The following is a 6,523-nucleotide window of genomic DNA, read 5'->3' on the forward strand; positions in this document are numbered from 1 at the left end:
TAACTCACATACGCATAGTTTAGTAAACTATCAAGGAGTATTGTAAGGTAATCACTTAAACCAACTCAGAAACCTGTTTCTTCCTCTCTTTTCATATTACATTGATAGTTTACTAAACTATGCGTATGTGAGTTATCATTTATGATTATCGACATTGACAAAAGGATAATGGTTTTGGAGTGGCCTGCTACATTTTGGTTAAGACGCTCTTATGATTATTGTTCTATAGAATTGTCACAAATCCAGTGCTTCTCATAAATACATGCCAATATTATCATTCGCTTCAAATCAGTATTGGTTCTGGGCGGAAATTGTGACAATATGCGTGTTAAAAAAAGGGAAACGTCACGAGAAGAAGAACAAGTCTTAAAGGCTAAACATGACAGCTAGGGCCATACAAATCTTTGTTAACGATCACCTTCTTTGCCTCGATGTTTTTAAAACAAATGATGTAATATATTTTACCTACATAGGGCGTAAATTTGTTGTTACTCATTCTAAGTTTTTACTTCGAGACTTAATAGCTTCTCCTACGCATTGTTAAGTTTGCCATGGGCTGACCGATGGGATAGTTAGTCAAAGTCAACATTTGCAGTCTACAGAGAGTAGATTTAGGCATGTGACAATTACTTAGTAAAAAAAACAAAGATTAGTCTCATTCTCAAGACTGTTCCTGGATCCACCGATTCATTACTTTCGGAGAGGAAAAGTTTTAGTACTAGCATTTGATTTGTCAAATGAATCAAACAAGTTTTGTTTGTAAAGGGTGTAATTACTATCGATGGATTTTATGCTATCTTTTGTTTTCTTATTCTTGAACAAAATTAGATATAGGAAAAATATTTAACACGAACGTTAAATTTGTAGTTTTAGAGTGTATAAATATTTATATTCAAATAGAACTTAAATTCACAAATTCCATTACAGAAATAATAATACACCAAAACACCCTAAATAATAACCGATACAAAACAAAAAAATTGAAAAAAACACAAGAGTAAAAATAGCACAATATAGAAATAATTATATTATTAATCATAAACATGCTGGAAAAATAAGAATAAAAATTAAAATAAATTAAAAAAACAGATAAACATAGTCGACCGAAAGACCATTAGAAGTAAGGGTGTTCAATCCGGAAATCGGTTTGGTTTCAGTTCATTTTTTTGGTTTTTTCAGTAATTCGGTCGTGGAGCCAAATATACTCAATGGGGAGGCATGCCACGTCCTCATAAAAAATCGTCCACTCAGATGTTGACAGCTCACACTCCTTGCCATGTCATGAATAACTTTCCGGAGATTTCATAGACGTGTTTGGGTTTCATAAAATACTTGGGCCTTTCCTAATTAAAAGCTAATCTCCTCTAAGCTTACTTTATGGCCCATCTTATCAGTACGAAAACCAACTCATATACTGTTCATCTTCCTCATCTCTATGAGAGAATCCCTTGACGTTTTGATCTCCTCATCTCATCCCGTGTAACGTTCGCCTATCACTTTTAATACACTAAAACCACCATTGTTACTGCCTCAATCAAAAAACCTATGAAACTCAATGTCAATAATCATAAATGATAACTCATATACGCATAGTTTAGTAAACTATCAAGGAGTTTTGTAAGGTAATCACTTAAACCAACTCAGAAACCTGTTTCTTTCTCTCTTTTCATATTACATTGATAGTTTACTAAACTATGCGTATATGAGTTATCATTTATGATTATTGACATTGACAAAAGGATAATGGTTTTGGAGTGGCCTGCTACAGTTTGGTTAAGATGCTCTTATGATTATTGTTCTATAGAATTGTCACAAATCCATTGCTTCTGTTAAATACATGCCAATATTATGATTCGCTTCAAATCAGTATTGGTTCTGGGAGGAAATTGTGACAATATGCGTGTTAAGAAAAGAGAAACATCACGAGAAGAAGAACAAGTCTTAAAGGCTAAACGTGACAGCTAGGGCCGTACAAATCTTTGTTAACGATCACCTTCTTTGCCTCGATGTTTTTAAAACAAATGATGTAATATACTTTCCCTACATAGGGGGTAAATTTGTTGTTACTCATTCTAAGTTTTTACTTCGAGACTTAATAGCTTCTCCTACGCATTGTTAAGTTTGCCATGGGCTGACCGATGGGATAGTTAGTCAAATTCAACATTTGCAGTCTGCAGAGAGCAGATTTAGGCATGTGACAATTACTTAGTAAAAAAAAAAAAGATTAGTCCCATTTTCAAGACTGTTCCTGGATCCACCGATTCATTACTTTTGGAGAGGACAAGTTTTAGTAGTAGCATTTGATTTGTCAAATGAATCAAACAAGTTTTGTTTGTAAAGGGTGTTATTACTATCGATGGATTTTATGCTATCTTTTGTTTTCTTATTCTTGAACAAAATTAGATATAGGAAAAATATTTAACAAGAACTTTAAATTTGTAGTTTCAGAGTGCATAAATATTTATATTCAAATAGAACTTAAATTCACAAATTCCATTACAGAAATAATAATACACCAAAACACCCTAAATAATAACAGATACAAAACAAAAAAAATTGAAAAAAACACAAGAGTAAAATAGCACAATATAGAAATAATTATATTATTAATCATAAACATGCTGGCAAAATAAGAATAAAAATTAAAATAAATTAAAAAACAGATAAACAGAGTCGACCGAAAGACCATAAGAAGTAAGGGTGTTCAATCCGGATATCGGTTTGGTTTCAGTTCATTTTTTTGGTTTTTTCGGTAATCCGGTCGTTGAGCCAAATATACTCAATGGGGAGGCATGCCATGTCCTCATAAAAAATCGTCCACTCAGATGTTGACAGCTCGCACTCCTTGCCATGTCATGAATAACTTTCCCGAGATTTCATAGACGTGTTTGGGTTTCATAAAATACTTGGGCCTTTTCTAATTAAAAGCTAATCTCCGCTAAGCTTACTTTATGGCCCAGCTTATCAGTACGAAAACCAACTCATATACTGTTCATCTTCCTCACCTCTACGAGAGAATCCCTTGACGTTTTGATCTCCTCAGCTCATCCCGTGTAACGTTCGCCTACCACTTTTAATACACTTAAACCACCATTGTTACTGCCTCAATCAAAAAACCTATGAAACTTAATGTCAATAATCATTAATGATAACTCACATATGCATAGTTTAGTAAACTATCAAGGAGTTTTGTAAGGTAATCACTTAAACCAACTCAAAAACCTGTTTCTTCCTATCTTTTCATATTACATTGATAGTTTACTAAACTATGCGTATGTGAGTTATCATTTATGTAGCAGGCCACTCCAAAACCATTATCCTTTTGTCAATGTCAATAATCATAAATGATAACTCACATACGCATAGTTTAGTAAACTATCAAGGAGTTTTGTAAGGTAATCACTTAAACCAACTCAAAAACCTGTTTCTTCCTATCTTTTCATATTACATTGATAGTTTACTAAACTATGCGTATGTGAGTTATCATTTATGATTATTGACATTGACAAAAGGATAATGGTTTTGGAGTGGCCTGCTACAGTTTGGTTAAGATGCTCTTATGATTATTGTTCTATAGAATTGTCACAAATCCAGTGCTTCTCTTAAATACATGCCAATATTATCATTCGCTTCAAATCAGTATTGGTTCGAAGAGGGAATTGTGACAATATGCGTGTTAAGAAAAGAGAAACATCACGAGAAGACGAACAAGTCTTAAAGGCTAAACGTGACAGCTAGGGCCGTACAAATATTTGTTAACGATCACCTTTTTTGCCTCGATGTTTTTAAAACAAATGAAGTAATATATTTTCCTTACATAGGGCGTAAATTTGCTGTTACTCATTCTAAGTTTTTACTTCAAGACTTAATAGCTTCTCCTATGCATTGTTAAGTTTGCCATGGGCTGACCGATGGGATAGTTAGTCAAAGTCAACATTTGCAGTCTACAGAGAGCAAATTTAGGCATGTGACAATTACTTAGTAAAAAAAAAAGATTAATCACATTCTCAAGACTGTTCCTGGATCCACCGATTCATTACTTTCGGAGAGGACAAGTTTTAGTATTAGCATTTTGATTTGTCATACGAATCAAACAAGTTTTGTTTGTAAAGGGTGTTATTACTATCGATGGATTTTATGCTATCTTTTGTTTTCTTATTCTTGAACAAAATTAGATATAGGAAACATATTTAACAAGAACGTTAAATTTGTAGTTTCAGAGTGCATAAATATTTATATTCAAATAGAACTTAAATTCACAAATTCCATTACAGAAATAATAATACACCAAAACACCCTAAATAATAACAGATACAAAACAAAAAAATTGAAAAAAATACAAGAGTAAAAATAGCACGATATAAAAATAAGTATGTTAATAATCACAAACATGCTGGCAAAATAAGAATAAAAATAAAAATAAATTAAAAAAACAGATAAACAGAGTCGACCGAAAGACCATTCGAAGTAAGGGTGTTCAATCCGGATATCGGTTTGGTTTCAGTTCATTTTTTTAGTTTTTTCAGTAATTCTGTCGTTGAGCCAAATATACTCAATGGGGAGGCATGCCACGTTCTCATAAAAAATCGTCCACTCAGATGTTGACAGCTCACACTCCTTGCCATGTCATGAATAACTTTCCCGTGATTTCATAGACGTGTTTGGGTTTCATAAAATACTTGGGTTTTTCCTAATTAAAAGCTAATCTCCTCTAAGCTTACTTTATGGCCCAACTTATCAGTACGAAAACCAACTCATATACTGTTCATCTTCCTCACCGCTATGAGAGAATCCCTTGACGTTTTGATCTCCTCAGTTCATCCCGTGTAACGTTCGCCTACCACTTTTAATACACTTAAATCACCATTGTTACTGCCTCAATCAAAAAACCTATGAAACTCAATGTCAATAATCATAAATGATAACTCACATACGCATAGTTTAGTTAACTATCAAGGAGTTTTGTAAGGTAATCACTTAAACCTCAGGTTTTTGAGTAGGTTTAAGTGATTACCTTACAAAACTCCTTGATAGTTAACTAAACTATGCGTATGTGAGTTATCATTTATGATTATTGACATTGACAAAAGGATAATGGTTTTGGAGTGGCCTGCTACAGTTTGGTTAAGATGCTCTTATGATTATTGTTCTATAGAATTGTCACAAATCCAGTGCTTCTCTTAAATACATGCCAATATTATCATTCGCTTCAAATCATTATTGGTTCGAAGTGGAAATTTTGACAATATGCGTGTTAAGAAAAGGGAAACATCACGAGAAGACGAACAAGTCTTAAAGGCTAAACGTGACAGCTAGGGCCGTACAAATATTTGTTAACGATCACCTTCTTTGCCTCGATGTTTTTAAAACAAATGATGTAATATATTTTCCCTACATAGGGCGTAAATTTGCTGTTACTCATTCTAAGTTTTTACTTTGAGACTTAATAGCTTCTCCTACGCATTGTTAAGTTTGCCATGGGCTGACCCGATGGGATAGTTAGTCAAAGTCAACATTTGCAGTCTGCAGAGAGCAAATTTATGCATGTGACAATTACTTAGTAAAAAAAAAAGATTAGTCCCATTCTCAAGATTGTTCCTGGATCCACCGATTCATTACTTTCGGAGAGGACAAGTTTTAGTAGTAGCATTTTGATTTGTCAAATGAATCAAACAAGTTTTGTTTGTAAAGGGTGTTATTACTATCGATGGATTTTATGCTATTTTTTGTTTTCTTATTCTTGAACAAAATTAGATATAGGAAAAATATTTAACAAGAACGTTAAATTTGTAGTTTCAGAGTGCATAAATATTTATATTCAAATAGAACTTAAATTCTCAAACTCCATTACAGAAATAATAATACACCAAAACACCCTAAATAATAACAGATACAAAACAAAAAAATTGAAAAAAACACAAGAGTAAAAATATCACAATATAGAAATAATTATATTAATAATCATAAACATGCTGGCAAAATAAGAATAAAAATAAAAATAAATTAAAAAAACAGATAAACAGAGTCGACCGAAAGACCATTAGAAGTAAGGGTGTTCAATCCGAATATCGGTTTGGTTTCAGTTCATTTTTTTGGTTTTTTCGGTAATTCTGTCGTTGAGCCAAATATACTCAATTGGGAGGCATGCCACATCCTCATAAAAAATCATCCACTCAGATGTTGACAGCTCACACTCCTTGCCATGTCATGAATAACTTTCCCGTGATTTCATAGACGTTTTTGGGTTTCATAAAATACTTGGGCCTTTCCTAATTAAAAGCTAATCTCCTCTAAGCTTACTTTATGGCCCAACTTATCAGTACGAAAACCAACTCATATACTGTTCATCTTCCTCACCTCTATGAGAAAATCCCTTGACGTTTTGATCTCCTCAGCTCATCACGTGTAACGTTCGCCTACAACTTTTAATACACTTAAACTACCATTGTTACTGCCTCAATCAAACAACCTATGAAACTCAATGTCAATAATCATAAATGATAACTCACATACGCATAGTTTA

The sequence above is a fragment of the Brassica oleracea genome, chromosome C6 (assembly GCF_000695525.1).
Source record: "Brassica oleracea var. oleracea cultivar TO1000 chromosome C6, BOL, whole genome shotgun sequence".
Taxonomy (NCBI): domain Eukaryota; kingdom Viridiplantae; phylum Streptophyta; class Magnoliopsida; order Brassicales; family Brassicaceae; genus Brassica; species Brassica oleracea.